Raw genomic sequence first — 18,172 nt, forward strand, 5'->3', positions numbered from 1 at the left:
CTTGCCATTAACGACCTTAAAGCGATATGCAACCCGGCTCGAGATGGGACTTTGCATACCCCTCGAGTCTTGGAGCCTATGAAATTTTTTGCAGGTATAGGTATAATCCATCCCTACCCCAAGGACCATTGTAAGAACATTGGAAATATATAAGGGATGTATATCACACATGTATTAGCAACGAGTTGAATGTATACTACTTCAAACTCTTGTTGAGTTTTCCAAATCATTATAGATAGTTACAAGCCATGCATCGATGCTATGAATGCCTTGAAGGTTATGTATGTGCTATAGTTAGTTGTTTAATGCTTTTTCATCATAAAAAAAGTCAATTAGTGTTGATTTGGTAGACTATCAGATAAGGTACAGGTATTCCATGACTACTCTAGAAAACCCATTATAGATAAAGGGATTTGGATAAGTAAGCTAAAATCCCATTGCTCATTTTAAAGAGGACCTCATCCCCTTTGAATAGATTCAAAAAGTTCCATGATCAAAGCTCGCATTGGAGAGTTACAACCACTTTTGTGTGTAGTGGTCATCTAGGACATGTTGCAATCCCCTTTTATATAACCACAAAAAGTGACAACACAACCACCAATCTTTCCATTCTAGATCCTCTTATCTCATTGCCCAAATATTTTCTTGCAAGTGGACCTTAGTCAATCATTCCACTTTAACTTGTTTCATTTCATAATTAATTGAATTGATGATGGCATATTTTAAGTCATTTGGTCCATACAATTCTGATAAATCATCTTTCATATAAATGATTTCATTATGATCTAGCGAAGGATAAATGCAACCAATGCAACCTATCTTTATTAAGCACAATCTTAGTCTCAAATCCTTTGTCTCATATATGCACTAATAGAATTTCTATGTTGAAGTGGGATAAGTTTATGTAATAATGATTGTATTGTTCTAATACAATCCCATGACAATGGCACCAAACTATTTTGCAAGACAATCATGCCTATAGTGGTATCCATAACCAAACTTTCATGGCCACTTCCAATCATAATACATTGACTTTAGTAATATGCATCGAAAAAGAGTCTCACTTCACTATGACATTAAAATGAGAAAAGTGATGATATGCATGCTTTCTAATGGCCAATATCCACAGCAACAGTAGTATCTTCACCACATCTTACAATTACTTTATCTCCCACTTTATAAGTTTCTTCCTTAAAAAACACTTTTTTATGTTTTATTACACATTCCACCTCTATGTTGAAAGTCTGATGAATATATCTCTTGTTTTATCACTAGTTGCATTCTAGTATCTCAACTCCTTTTCCTATAACTTTTTCCTTTGAAACTGTTGCTATTTTGCATGCACAATCATTAGCTTTTGTAAAAAATCTCCATAGCTCTTTTTCTCTATAACACATGATACATGCATAAGACCTAATGCACATGCCATTTTAGACATTCATCACATCTATCAAGATGCACTAAGTATCCATCAGGTGGCAAGAAAGCTTTGTCAAATTGTTTTATCATCTTTTGATGTGGAGTAAGTTTGTCAAGCTGGTCTTTTGTTATATGAATGAATATCCATGCAAGAAATTTTACCTTTGATAATTTGCATAGTAAATTTCATTGTCTTTGTTGTTTGGTTTGATATTAACATATGTTGAGACAATTTGTTTATATATATAGTATAAAAAAGCATCATGGCTACCATGATGAAGAATATAATCCAAGAACTCTCTGAAACCTAGAATTGATATCATAAAAAAGATACATTATCAAATCAAAATATAGATACTATAAATACATAAACAAAATGAAATTTGAGAAGAGTTTATACCTGCAGCATGCTCTAGTGGAGTTGAGTTTGATAGATTTCTTCTAACCTTACTCTCCAAGAACCAAGCAATTCCTCAAAGTATCTACATATTCTTTAGACCAACCATGATTATGAGTATAGTTATATAAAGCTTGAGCAATGTCTATTGAGTATTAATCCCAAGTCATAAAAGACCTGCATAGTACCTTCAACCTCACACAATACATATGGCAAACAACATTGTATCCACTTTTAACACCATATTAGAGATTTTTGGAATTTCTCAAATCTCACTTTTAATAAATGTCTTATTTTTGTGAATGAAAGATAGCACTATGTTTATTTTTTTCTTTAAAAGGCACTTTGTATGTTATAAATGTGAGATCATACATCTTGGGAGCTTAAGTGATGAAGTGTAAACTATGTGGCTATTAGAAGTTTGAAATTCACTCTACGTTTTCTAGCATACTAACAAAATGCAATGTTGTATGGTGGTGGAAAAATCAAGGAGGCTTAGCTAGGATATACCTAAGAAATTTCCAAGTTTGATGTAAGAATACAAAGGTTTGAAGGAGTTAGAGAGAATTTAGAATATAAGAGCCTTAAACATTATATGAAGATATGTTATTATGGCCAAAATTTATAATGTTATGGATTTGAAGATATGATAATATGAGTTTCTTCTCTTAAATATAGTATCATTTAAAGTGATATGTATAAGTTTCATGAACTAAGACCTTAAAAGAGTCAGCACTAACTAGGTGTGGTTTAATAACTTGATCTGATACCATATAGTAATAAGCTTGGATAACCTATGATGTGATGGTTCTTTTTTTTGTGTAAACCAACAGACACGTATGTTAAATAAGTGCTTCCCTCCATTTGTATTTTTTTATGTATATCCATGATGTATAAATATCTTTTGTTCAAAAGTTTCATCTATCTTAATAATATATGGACAAGATTGATATCGACTTTGGCCAAAATCAACTAGCTTAACACTTTGAATAGCTAAATGAACTTTCATATCATAAAATGAAGATTTATATACCAAGCTAGAAGTTTATGATTTTTCTAAGATAAAAGATTTAACCTTTGACTTATGGTTTGTGTTTCCAAGAAAATAGACATAAATTTTATATTAATTAAGACTTAGTTGTTAGATAAGATATAAAGTACGAATTGGACTTAAATCACTTTATAAGAAATTTCAATACAATTAACTAATGTTATTGAAATAATAAAAAACATTACGTAGATTCTCTAATTGATATTGGTGGTGTTTAAAAACACTAAGGTAACTACATAAAACACTTTAAATTTCTAACAAGCATATATTTCACAGCCATGTAAATGCCCTTAATATAAGGAATATATTTATTATAGGAGTCAAAATTAGTTCATATAGATTCACTGCCTTGTTAGATCATGTATATTGGAAAAATGTAACTTTTATAGATTTTGTATAAAACGTTTAGTTGCACTACCATTTATGAAATGTTTTTGATATCCTAATTAATGAGCAAGTTGCATTGCTTTGATATCTTTCAAAGTAGAGACTAAAGGAGTCTGCTTCAATTTGGATAATTGTGAGTTGTTCAATGTAAGAGATGAATGATGTGAGACATTTGTTGATGATATTTGTATAATAGATGGTTTATTGAAGCAAGAAGTGATTGAAGGTTGAATATATTTTTCATCTTTATCAATTATGGTCTTGTGTGATGCTAATGATGAAGATGAAATATCATCATTTTTTGCTCTACTTCATTCATTAATGACAACCTTGAAGTGTGCATACAAGTCATGTCTAGCTTTTGTCCATATGATCAAACTTGATGACCTCATGTGCATCATTTGCTTAAGCAAGTTAAGTATGGTAGAAATTCTTTGATCAAGATAGAGCCTCCATAATCAATATCAAATATTTTGGGATAAATATAGTTGTTAATGGGATTTGGACATCCTTTATAAGATCTGCTATCTATGCGAATAGTCTTGGTATGCTGACAAATATCTCCATATTGATCCCATACATAGTTCTCACAATAGGATCTCAAGTGGATATCTAGGATATTATTCTTAGCCCCAAACAATGAAAAAATGATACTTTCTTTTTGCATGGATCTCCAAGTACTTAATAATTACCATGACATTCTTATGTAAAGCTATTGTTCAAACTTCCATGTGGAATCTTGCAAATAAGGCTTTAAGAAAATCCATACATCCTGGTAAAAAAACAAGCCATTGCTTTTCCATCTTCCCCCCGGGTAATTCACTATATGTATACCCTCTATATCACGTGTGTGCAAGGTCTATTTATAACTATTCTTATCTATGAGTTTTCTATTAATAAAACATAACCCTTTTCTATTTAATTCGTAAGTAATCCCTTTATATGGGACCCTTCTATATGTAAAAAAATATATAAAAGTTGTATTTTAAAAATTCCTTATGTTGAACCAACATCACACACACACACACACACACGCACCATTGAGATCAAGTATTACACATAATTGTGTTGCATTTCTTATTAAGGATACATCAATCACATCATCATGCTCTATTGTCGTTGGATCTATTATATATCCAACCATAGATGCTTAGTTGAAGTTACAAAGAAGAAAAAGAAGCACATTAGATTAATTTACTTTCTCATTATTCTATTTAATGGTTGAGCTATAAACTCACATAGAACACTAAATCAATTTAACTTCATATTGACAAATACATGTAAATGTAGTAGTTGATAAATGATGTCTTAAGAAAAGAGACATTTGACCATGTGGACAAATCTAACCAAGAGTAATATCATGAGGTGAAGAAAATATATATGATGATTTCTTTGGTGTATAAAATCTATTCTAATAAAGTCATTTTTCCATACCTACTTTTTATTGCTAATTATAAGTATACTTGTGATACTAAAAGATTATTGTAATTAGTTACAAAATTATCTTATCATTATAATATTAAACATACTTTGATTCTAAAAAGGCCTTCAAAATGGCATGTACAAAGAAGGTGTTTATTAGTCCTAATTATGAAAAGAAAATTTAAACATGATACATTTGACCATGTGACCAAAACTACTATCAAGTATAAGTGACACATGACAATTTAATTGAGATAAGCTATACTCTGTTTGGAAAAGTTTCATAATTTCTTCTTAAGGACTAACCATTCTATTTTTTAACTAGTTAACCAAAATGGAAGCCTTCAAAGCCTTCTTCATTGCACTCCTTGTCCAAGCCTTCAAAGTCCAAAATGGAAGGCTTGTTGACATTATTTATATATCCCTCAAAATTGATGAAGCTTTTTTCCGTGGTTACTAATGTCAAAACTAAAAAGGAATCTATAGATCCAAAAGCAAAGGTTCTATCCATTGGTAGGAAGTCAACACTACCAACTAGCGTGTGATACTTGCAAGAAATGCTTTCAAGAGTATTTTTCAAAGCTGCCATTTGCTTTCGATCAAGAAATGATAACAACATGAATTGTTTAGGTTCACATGACATTTATAGTAGAGTGGATACAACCTTTCCAAACTTTATAGAGTCCCATTTCATTCTCTTGACTCTATGTGCTGCATCTAGAACAACAACCCCAATGCTAATTGGATCTCTATAAACATTATGTATAAGATCAAAGATTTCTACATTGCATCCCACAATATATATACGCCATGGCAAACTAGTGGATGATTGAAGAGGATTTTACTTTTTTCCAATTAGGAAGTTCACAATATCTTTTGCTTCATTTGGTAGGGACCTTGCATCAACTCCACGTGCGAGCTTCTTTGATACCCAATCATTGCAAATGCCTAAAACCTTTCTGTAGAATTCATCATTAATATCATAGTCATTTGTGTATCTCTTCACGATTTTGATCCAACTATCAATATTTCTTGGAAGCTAACAATCATATGGCAATCTCTAGATGCACAATTTTCTCCAATGTATGCCACAAATCTTTGCAAAAAAAGATCAAAATAGTGAGCATAGAACAAAAGAAAGAGCATCACACTAATCTTCACAAAAAGAGAAGGTAAGCTTATATGTGATTACCTACCATAGTACTCTTTGGGAGCCTGTCTTAGAAAGCCCTTGTTGGGGTATTGTGACAACCAAATGCTAGCTAGTGATCTCTTAATTATTGATGTTTCTCAACATAAGGGGCATTCTTCATAACATTATATAATTCCATATTTATCATTCATGAAGGCTCAATACACATTTCGACAAGACAATTAACTAATATTCTAGCATTTCTCATGGTGTATAAATGCTTGATTGCTAGACAATGTGTAGTATTACTTTGAATATATATATTTGTTGCATGAATTAAGTGAAGACTTGATATAATCCAATAACTATAAGTTTCCAACTTATTAGTGTCCACCTCATTATGATTCATGGGTCTCTTCTCACTGTTGTCTCGTACAAAAGACATAAGATATGTTGTTGTTGCTCGATTCATGGGGTTCTTCATGAAAGACATGGTTAGCTTCTCCACATAATCCTAACATAGTGACCTATAAGCATACAAAGAAGGTGCCTCCTCATAGCACCTATCAACGAAAATAGGAAATTGTGTCATTGGATGAAATGGGAATTATTGTTCAAACATGTGAAATCCATATTCTTCCTTCTTTCCCTTCTTAACTATCTCAGGAAAATCAAATGTTCTTTCTACTTCCTTGATCTCAAGAGAAATTATTGGCTTTGCAGGTGTAACTTCCAACATGGAAGGTCAAGTGGAATCATTCTCACTAGTGTTAATAGCCATACTAACAACTAGAGCTTGTGACAAGAAACTTTATTGAGGTGATTTTGACTTTGACCTTGTGGGATTTGATGTATTATTTTCATGTTGAGGAGAAGGTGAAGATCTCAACCTGTTTGTTCATCTTGAAGCTTCATTCTTTTATTGGGGAGATCACCTTTTCTTGATAGGGAAAGTAGCTTACTACTTTGGACAACTTAGAATGCTAATATAATGTCTTTTGTACCCTTTACCTCCTCAAATAATATCTAACCCATTTTTTTCAAAGACTATTCTTCCGCCTCTTTCATATGTGCAAAGTAAAATGACAAAGGATCAAGCTTATATACTACATTTCTTCCCTTGATCTTAATAAGATTACATGGTATTCCCTCTTTCCAAGGATATTCGTATGTTATTTTCTCTATGATACCATCTTGTTGGAAAAATGCAATATCACTCTTTAAAGTAAATAAGAGAACATTGTCAGCCCTTTTTCCTTAACTATTATAAACATCCACACACCATGGATACACAAAATCACCACTAACTTGATCAATGGTTTGGGCCTCCTTTTTAGATGTGTTATCTTTCTTTGCCATTGAATAGTTCTACAAAGAGAAAAAGTTGTCAAACAAAAGTGGATCTACAAATAGTCAAAATTCACAAAACCTAAATAAACGTATAAGATTTCTAGGTTGAAAATTGAAAACACAACACCACAAGATTTTACAAGATACAAGATAAATATACTCCAAAGGGATTCTTCCATAAAATGAAATATTAAAATTTGAGATTAAGTGTAGTATGATATCTAACCATACATAGATATGCTTATGTATCAAATCTCATGGATTATTTTAGCCCTAAGTTAGCAGTAATTATGTTTCTCTTGCAAGAATCATATAGTAGAAACTTTGCCATGGACTCTTGTAAGAAGATCAAATTCTATTAATAGTGAGACTTGTCCATGGGCTTAACCAAATGGTTGAGTGATAATGAAATGTTGACTATCAGTGTGGTATGAGATATAGATGGGAATAATCCACTACAAGGGAATGGGAAAATAGCGATAGCCATTTGCGATGGAAAATAGCGGTGTCACTATTAGCGTCACTAAGGCGATGTTGTTAATGACACAAATAGCAACACTGTTTTGAGAAAAAAAAGCATCGAAAATTGGAGTGTGGTATTTGCCACAAATAGCTTCAAGAGAGAGTGAGAGAGATCGTGGCTTTGGGAGGGAGAGGGAGAGAAAAAGGGAAAGAGAGAGAAGGAGAGCTTCTCACTCACCACTTTGCCACTGTATGTGAAGAAGAGGGAGAAGTGCATGAGAGAGAAAGAAGGGATGTCGTGAGAAGAGGAGACAAAGAAGCCATCCTCGAGCCTTTGTGGTAGGTACATTACATTTTCTTGCTTTGTTTTTGTGTTTTCTTCTTTTCTTTTGTTTGTTTTTCTTTTGAATGAGATGCATTGAGAGAGAAAGAGAGGAAAGGAGAGACGGGGAAGAAGGAAGGAAAAAGAAGAGAGAAAATGAGAGAGAAAAAGGAGGAAGGATAACAAAGGAAGAGAGAAAGAGAGAGAGAAAGAGAGGGAGAGAGGAAAATGAGTGAGAGAAATAATGAGGGGGCAGAGACAAACAAAGAGAGAGGCAACAAAGAAAGAGAAAGAGAGAAAGAAAGAGAGGGGAAGAGAGAAAAAATAGAGAGTGAAGGGAGAGGTGAATTAAAGGGTGAAGTAAAGAGAGAAAGAAGAGTGAAAGAAAAGAGAGAGCTAGAAAGAGAATGGGAGAAAAATAGACAAAAACAGGGAGAAAAAGAGAGGTAGAGAAAATAACAAATAGAGTGAGAGAAGGAGATAGAAAAATGGAAACAACAAGAGAATTAGAGAGAACATAACGATAGAAAAATAAGAGCAGAGGGAGAAGAGAGGCATGAAGAGGGGTGGGGAGAGAGGGTCTTTCAATGTCTTGTTTTATGAGTTTTTTATTTTCTATCTTTGATTTTGATTTTGACGAGATGCGTTGGGGGGGAAAACCCTAAGGGGGAAACTCCAAGGGAAATAGTAACCTTAAAGGTTATAAGTAAGGGTCTAAGGACCCTTAGGCAAGTTTGAAAGAAAGGGTTTCAAGAGGCCACGGGAAGGGGTTTCAAGATGCCTCAAGAGAAGGGAGGCTAGAAGAAATTTTTAAACACGAGGGGCCAAAGGAAAGGTTTCCTACATCCATGGGAAGGGGGCAGAGGGGGTTAAAACACGAGGGTTTTAAAGCCTAAGGGAAAGGCTTAAGGGATAAAACACGAGGGGGGGGGGGGGAGGGGTGATTATGTTTTAAAGCTTAAGGGAAAGGCTTAAGGGATAAACACGGGGGGGGGGGGGGGGTGATTCCAAAGCCAAGGGATAGGGGTTTAAGGGATTAAACACGGGGGGGAAAGGGGTGGTTCCAAAGCCCAAGGGAAGGGCTTAAGGGTTTTAAATATGGAGGGGAGCCCAAGAGAAGGGGGGCTAAGAGAACTTTAAAACCCGGGGGAGGGGATTTGATGAGGCACAGGAAGGGGGCTTAAGAAGGGCCCCCCCTTGGAAGCTTCTAAGCTTCCAGAAGCTTTCCACGTGGGGGGGGGGGGGAAAATGATTTCCCCAGCGACGTGCTGGCCAAGTAGCGAGGCTTGCGCTGCAGGCAGCAACATTGGGAGGACAAGCATGCGGACGACAGCTGAATGGCGGTGACTCACGACACCCCCAGGGCGACGGCAGCACAGCGTTGTGGCGGCCTCTCTTTCCTTTTTTGTCCCCTCACCGCTTGGTTTAAATAGGAGGGGAGGGGGATCCTCCCTCTCCTAACGTGTTGACAGGCATGGGTGTAACATACCTGTGAGCTCCACTAAGGAGCTTTCGAATTCTTTCTATTCCACTCCCTCTCCAGCACGACAGTCGGCTGGGGAGGGGAATAAGGATAAAAGAATTTGCCATTATGCTTAAAAAAATGCTATATCATTATCCTTATTTCCTATTAGAGATAGTTCATGCGAAAAAAGAAATTTAGAACGTTACATCAACCCTATCAAAATTATCTCCATTTTTCTCACCAATATTCACAATCTCTAGATCTTTCAGTGAGATTGATAGCTTATTTTGCTTGGTACTTAGCATATATGCATAGGCATTTCCATAACGATCAAAAGACCATTCCAAAGCTTTGTATAAATGTCAATGTGAACATTGATTCCCAACATTTGGATGTCCTATATTTTCATGCCTTTTGTCTACCTAGCAGATACCTTGTTTTGCTAGAAAGGATGTGATGCCTTCAGTTCTTTCAAAATCCTCCCAAGACATTTGTGGATGAGTCATTCTCCATGGATCGTTTTCGAAATCACCAAGCCTTCAAACAGGATCATCTCCATTGATACCCTTGGATGTATCTTCTGTGCTTCTTAATGAGACATTTTTTGAAGGTGTCATTCAGATGGTTGTGTTTGTGTGTGTTGTAATAATTTGTATGTGATGAGTTCGTATTGGTTGAATAATTTGTTCGAGAGCTCTTTTCAACTATTGATGGTGATGGTGGATGGCAAGCCTACGATGGAGAGTTGAAGAACCTCTTATATCCTTTACAAATTTGTTATGACTCTTTAATTGATTATCGATGTGTTAATGAATAACATAGTTTTCCTTTAGTAGTATTCTTTTCTAGAGATACAGGTGATAAGTTAGAGTCTGGTTTGGAGTGATTATTGAAGACACTACAGAAGATCAAAACTGAGCTTTTTAGTGAACTTATATTCTTATTTTCCTTAGGTCACGAGGATGCTTCCTTTCTAAGTGTGGGGATATGTTGAGAGTGGAAAAAGACTAAAATTTTAACTGATTTTTGTTGATTTTGAGGTTTGAATGATTGATTTTTGGTGGATTTAGAGTGATGTATAGTTGTTAATGGAAGTGTTCGAGAGTATTTTGGATGATATTGATTATGTTTTGGAAGTTTATGATGATTCTTAGTAGAAATATGAAGCTTTGTGATGTTCTGATAGGTTCTGTTGAGGTTCTAATTGGTTCAGACACCTTCTGTATAGCTTTTGTTTTGTTTTGATTTTCTTTTGTATGAAGCATGGATTGATGGGATTGATGAAGGTTAAAATATTTTAAAAGCTTATTGAATAGTTTTTTATAGTTTGGAATGATTTTAGTATAAGTTATAAGGATTTGATGTTCCCTGATGACCTTCTATAACCCTATGTGAATCTTCTTTAGAGCCTCTATCTCTGCTCTGTATCTGTTCTGTATTTGTTCTGTACCTTTTTGTAGATCTTCTATAAGTGTTCTATAGAATGTATGTGTAACTTTGGAAAAATTTTCTAACTTTTGGAAAGGATGAATCTAAGTTCAAAAGAGCTAAAATAAATGGAAGAAGCAGCTGCTGAAGACTGAAGAGAAGACTGAAGTGATAACGACAGTAGTGAGCTATGAAAAGACACTGTAGTGGCTCTGGTGCCTCTTCACATGAGACATACCTCTTGGGAGGTGCATCCACTACCTAAGAAGGATTATTGAGAGTCATTATTAAGCATTTTAGTGAGGAGATAATGTACTATTGAGAGAAAGAGAGAGAGAGAGAGAGAGAGCTAGAGATAGTCAATTCTATCAAAACAGTGTATCTGTATATGAGAGATTGAGAGACAACTATGAAGACATTGAATATGAATACTATGTGATTGATTTCCATTAAAAAATGGTGTATTATTTCGTGTTCCTTGTTTTATTGATGGATTTTACAAAGATGTTGAAGATTATGGTTGATTCTATCAAATCCGTGGGAGATATCTACTATGATGCTACATGAAGATTTGCTGTTTTCTTTGTTTTGGTAATCAAAAGAATGAAATAAAAGCTTGTTCATGTTACAAGATAGATTTTCTTGTAGTAGAATCCCTTTTTCCTTGATGTTCCTCTTGGGGCTCCAAGATCGCTTTATCTATTTTTTTCATCAAGATGTTGAAGACGAGGCGTACCCATGGAGCCAACTAACAAGTCTGGTACTTCAATGATTTGTATGAAAGGTCGTCTGTTAATAAGGAGGGTAGATGGATTGATATTGCAAAGACAACACACCAAGGGAGGTGGCTTAAAATTGCTTGCAGAAAGGTTTTGCTGATGAAGGAGCTATCCTAAATTGTGGGGTGTTATCACCTTTTTCAGAGTCAACTTTCCGCCCAAGGGTGTTTCCACCTTTTCTTGGAACGAGGCCTGTTATGATATGGAATTTCTTCATTTTCTCCCATAATAGTTTGTTTGTTTGTTTATTATTATTATTATTATTTTCTTTCATTAATAAAGAGAATGGTAGAAATACCATGTGTTAGGACCAACCTCGCCACCGTTGTTGGATCATACGAGAAGAGAACAAGGTAGGGTTGAGAGGTATCTTTGAGGGGCTAGTAGAATGAGACTGCCTCATGAGGAAGATCATCAAGGCTATCAGGAGCACGAAGAGAAGGACAGTGTGACACCCAAAAGGGAAAGGGTGGATCGATTGTGATTGTTAAGATCCCCAGGGAGGAAAGTACTTCTTCAGGCGATAGCTATTTATAAAAAAGGGATCCTGAGAAGCATTGATAGCTTGCACTTGGACAGAGCCATTTGGGTTGACAACAAGTACCTTGTACGAGCCCATCCACTGTTGTTGAAGCTTGCCAAATCTTGAATCATAGGCCAAGACAAGATCATCTTCTTTGAACTCCTTGTGCTTGATGAAACTGTCATGATAGGCCTTGTGTCAAGCTTGAGTGGTTTCCATGCACTGTAGGGCCATCCGCTGAATCTCATCCAAACATTCAAAGTGTAGGAGGCAACATTGAAGTGACTCATCATCTCCCAAGCGTTCTTTAATTGCCACTCACAGAGAGGGCAATTCCAGTTCAATAGGGAAGATGGCTTCAGTATCATACACTAGTTGGAAAGGAGTTTGTCCTATAATAGCCTTATGGGAGATTTTGTATGCCCAAGGGGTCTCTGTAAGTCAATCCTCCCAATCACGAAGATGTGTGGTAATCATCCTTGTTAGGATCGAGTAGAGGATGCGATTGGTGACTTCAACTTGGCCGTTGGCTTTGGGGTAATAGGCAGTAGACTTGCGATGGCGGATCTTATACAGTTTTGTCAACTCTTCCATGATCTTGCTAAGGAAATGAGTATCTCTGTCACTTACCAACTTGAGGGGACTGCCAAGACGGGTGATAATATTCTCGTACATGAACAAGGCTATGTTGTTACCATCATTCCGCTTCAGAGCTTTAGCTTCACACAACTTTGTGACATAATCCGTATATACTAAGATGTATTTGTTTTGCTTCCATCTAGTGGGTGGATCAATGAGACCCACGAAATCAATCCCTACTTCTCGAACGGCTTTAGGGGAAGAATAGGTTGCAGTGGCATGACACTTGTTTTGGTGGGTTTCCCCATTCGTATACAAGCATCGCATCTCTTGTAGTAGTCATATGCAAAATGGCCTCCACATGGCTTGTCATGGCAAGCCTTCAAAACAATCCCAATCTGATCTCCTGTAACACATTTTCTCAGCACTTCATCTTTTCCCTCCTTGTATAGTGCGCTGCCTAACAAGGTGTAGGGGGCTAATTGTAATAGAAGCTTCTTCTTCTCATAGCTTGAGATGCCAAGAGGATACTGTTGAGTTGCTAGGAGGTTGGCTATGTTTGCATACCATGGAGTAAGTGTTTCAACTAGAAACAAGGAAGCATCAAGAAGGTCTGGATCATCCTGTTCCTCTTCTGTAGTTTGAGTGATCCGTGACAGATGATGGGCTTGGACATGGGAACGACCATGCTTAGTGACCACTTCAAAATCAAAATCCTGGAATAGGAACAACCATCTCATCAGTCGTCCTTTAACATCTACTTTGTTCATCAAGAAGGATAGGGCTTCATGGTCCACGTAGAGCTTGAAATGTGTTGATAGTAGATAGTGTCAAAACTTCTCTAGTGCAAACACCATTCCTAAGTACTCAAGCTCTGTCACTGTGTAGTTCCGCTCTCTATCAGTGACCTTTCGGCTTGCATAATATATTGGTTGATCTAATTTAGAGGGGCCCTTTTGACATAGGACATCACCTAGCCCTTCAACTGATGCATCTGTGTGCGCATAGAACTCCTTCGTCCAATCAGGAGGCTGCAAAATAGGTGCTTTGATAAGGCACTATTTTAGGGTATTAAAGGCTTCTTCGAAGTCATCAATCCAAAGAAAATCCACATCTTTCCTTTTAGGAGCTTGTGCAGAGGGGCTGCCTTGGTTGCAAAATGTGCAATAAATCTTTTGTAGTAGCCCACATGGCCAAGAAATCCTCTCAGTTGCTTGAGGTTCGTTGGTGCTATCAAGGCGGCAATCTTCTCAATCTTTGCCAGGTCTGTTGCAATCCCTTGTGCAAAGACAATATGGCCCAAAAGAACTCCTGATGAGACGCTAAAGACACATTTGTCGGGGTTGAGAGAAATCCCATATTCTCGGCATCTGTCAAAACATTGCTCTAGGTGTCCCCAATGCTCACGTATTAAGCTATAGACACATAAGTCATTGAGATATACCTCAATGAAATCATGCATATGATTTTAAAAGGCAGCCATCATTAATCGTTGAAAGGTTGCAGGAGCATTACAGAGCCCAAATGGCATCACTCTATAGGCATAGGTTCCCCATTTTGTGGTGAAGGTTGATTTGGATTGCTCCTCTTTTGTGATTTGGACTTGGTTATATTCGCTGAATCCATCCAAGAGGAAATAGAGTTTTTATTTAGAAAAAATTCACAGATAAGGATATTTATAAATAGGTCTTGAATGTACGTGATGTAGAGGATATACATATAGTAACTTCCTCGAGGTTTATTGCAGAATAACCGGTCCTTCGAATTCAATGGATTTAGGGGTAGCTTTTGCTTGTGCTTCAGCTTTGTGTTGAGTTCCCTCAGCAGTGACTACTTCCTTGCATTGGGGAGCTCTTCAAGCATGACTTCCCTCAGTATCTCTACGTTATCGGAGCGTTTGCGATTGAAAGTCTACCACGGGGGTAAGAGAGACAGTAGGGTGAAGGGAGATTCATGGAGTGGAGTAGATGGAAGAGAAGGGTTTGAAAGAAAGAGAAGATATAAAATAATACTCCTTAGAAAGAAATAGAAGATGTAGAATAATACTCACATAATTGAAGCCTGTCAGTTTATTTCTCCATTATGAGAAGACAAATCTCCTGTACACAAAAACATACACAAAATAATACCTTCCTCTTTGCTGGTCAGACCACTAATCGGATGCTTCCATTGGCTCCGAAAGGGGGGTAAAATTCCAGCACACCGGGCTAGAATTTTGTCAGATTACTCCTTCTTCATCTCCCACTTTGAAGTGCTGTTCACTGCCTGAAAATAGCGATTGTGACGCACGCGATTTCATCCATCTCTCTTTTCACATAAAATCCTCATAGATGGTTGAAAGCTATATGCTTTCTTTTGCATGTCATCCTAATCTAGAAGTTGTCTACAATTTTTGGATTTTTATAAGAGATAATATCTAAAATATCATAAATTGGCTACACTTGTCCAAAAAACTAATATGTTTGAACCATGGACACTAACACTAATGTCTAAAATGGCATTGGCTCTCTAGATAAAAAAGAAGCCCATTGTAGAGTTTTTCACATGGTGTGTGCGTAGCAGCATGGCATCCACCCCCTCCTAACCTACACATCCTCTGGCATGTGCCAAAGTCTTATGGATCCGCAGTGTCAAAAGAAGTATCCTCTGCCATGTCAATGTCCTCATCTTCTACCTCTTCTTCTTCCATTTTGCCATGTTCATGCTAAGTATCCAACTCCTTCAACTCATATGCCAAAGACTCCTTATGTTTAAAGAGTTTGATATGTTTTCAAGCCACTGGAATCCTTAAAGTTGTCCCATCCATATCATTTAATGCATAGGTAGCATTGTAAAAAAAAAACCTTACCACATATAGACCAAACCATCGCTTTGTCATCTTCTGACTGGCACTATGCTGATTTTCTAAGGTACTGTCATAAACTAGTACCATGTCTCCTTCTTGTATAGCTTGTGGTTGAAGTCTATGTCACTTGTCAAACCTCTTTTTGTTATTGATCCTTGTAATCATCACTTTTTCATGGCTATCTCAATATCTTTAGGCTTTCTTTCTAACTGTCTAATGCGTAGGACTAGCAACTCTTCTCTATTCAAACCCTCTTCCCATGGTAGAACACTCCAAGTAGCAATAGTATCCTCAATAGGCATGATTGGTTGTTATGTATACATTAATTCAACAGGCATATACCCTATAACTACACTATGAGTGGTCCTATCAGCCCACACAGCAAAGGGTAACATTCTTGGCCATTCTTTCATCTTGCCCTTGCATGACTTTGCTAATGTCTTAATGATAGGGTGATGACCTCTTTCACTTTTACCATTTGATTTAGGATTGTAGGATGAAGTTAAAGCTAGCTTGATACCCAATTGTGAAAAGAAGTCACGAGCCTCATCCACATCCAATTCTCCTCTATGAGCAAACCACTTTACCAACACAACCATACGTGCAAAAGACTTCTTCCAATAAGAACCTGCAAACTACTTGAGTAGTCATTGTACTAAGAGCTCGACCTTCCACTTGATTTGTCAATTCTTCTCGTGCAAGCACAAGATATCTCATATTCCATAAACCTGTAGGCATGGTAACCAAATCAACTACCCATTTGTAATGCATAGACAATGGATAGATTGGTTGCAACCCATCTCTATGCTTTACCATGGAATACATCTGACAGACATTGAATGATTCCACATAATGTTCCACATCTTTATACATGTTTTTCCACCAATACTTCTCTTTGATCTTGGCAAATGTGCCTCAAACTCCTCTATGTCTAGCCCATAAGCTTTCATGAAACTCCTGCATCACTTATTGTTGAGAAGCCCTATCTCCCAAAACACGTACTGGAGCTCCTCTCTTTTTCTTTGCATGCTTCCATAAACATCTAACTTTTAAGAAAAACCCATAAGCTTTTCTTTTAATACTTTTGAATTCAGATCATTCAGCCTTCTTTGCCATGAGGCTGAGATATTGACCTATTTTCAGCCAATCATCCTAATACAACTCTTCCAAAATTGTGTTCTCATTGAAGCATAACACTGATAATGCTTTCTCTCTACTACCCATTTCTTCTCCATGGATGTAAGCTCTTTTCTTACTACTGAAATCCCTGTTACAACAATTGTACCTGCAGTAACAGCAGCTGCATACTCATTCCCTATTGTCACAAAGTCATTTTCAGCACCTATCACATCATCCTCTTCATCTTCCATCAACTCCTCTTCATCTTCAAACCTCACTCGTGAAAGCATGTCAGCCACTGGGTTTTCTCTACTTGCATTATGCTGAAAATCAGGGTTAAGTGACTTTATATATGCAATCCATTGTAACTTGGCAATATAGGAGTTGAGCAATTTGCTATCATGCCCAATAGAGAAAGACAATCAGTCTCTACCACTACATGAGCTCCCATAAAATACTCCCTATCACACTTAAAGGCTGTCACTAAACCCCAAAGCTCTCTTTTGACTTGAGAATACTGTCGTTGGCATTCATTGAGGACCTTTGCTCCAAACCGAATGGTATATCTATTCCCATCAGTATCATCCTGACCCACTGCCCAACCAATGCCAATTGGGCTTGTATCCACAGTGAGAATAATACGTTGCCCATTCTCATAATTTTCTCTCTTTAGTGTTGGGACTAAATTAAATAAGTTCTTTAACTTCTGAACTGCCTTCATATGTTGTTTTCCCCACCAAACCTTTTGCCCTTTTCTCAAGAGCTGATATAGACTTTTAGCCACATGAGCAAGATACAGAATCCATGTCAAGTAAAAGACACATGCACCCAAAAATCTTCTTACCTCGGATACATTCGAACATGTCTCCTGCATCCTACGTATGGCATCAATCTTTACTCGTGAGGGCTTTCTTCCATATGGTCTACCCATGTGCCCAACAACCAATACTTCCTTTACTCCAAAAACTTATTTTTCTCTTGACAGAGTCAAATGCACTTCTTCAAGACTGTTCAAAATCCGATCACAATCAACAATATGATCAGCCACAAATCCTCTACATCCCTAATCATTCAGCTCTTCATTCTTCTCATGGATATCACACCCTTTTATCGGCACATCATCAAGAAAGGGTAAGGTCAATTGAGGAATATACTCCCTCAAAACTTTATGCATAGCATTCATCATATGCGCCACTGAATTGGTTGCCCCCTATGGAAGCGTACACATCCTAACCAATCCAAGTGGTGTCTTCATGTTAGTGATATCGCGGCTTTCTAATGCAAGCTGAAACTGATCATATGCTGAATATAGATCTCCCAAAGAATAAATTTCCTTGCTTGCAAATGCTTTTGAAAATTCATCCACTATCGGGCCTGATCCAACATTCCTTATGGTGACTTTATTATTGGTTGCAAATCCTATATAAACCTCAAAGAACCATTCTTCTTTGGAATAGTAAACCACCAATTCAAATATGGAGCTGAAGAGGGC

Source organism: Lygodium microphyllum, chromosome 9 (genome assembly GCF_053477565.2).
Source record: "Lygodium microphyllum isolate KBCC chromosome 9, Lygodium_microphyllum_v1.1.10, whole genome shotgun sequence".
Classification (NCBI taxonomy): Eukaryota; Viridiplantae; Streptophyta; class Polypodiopsida; order Schizaeales; family Lygodiaceae; genus Lygodium; species Lygodium microphyllum.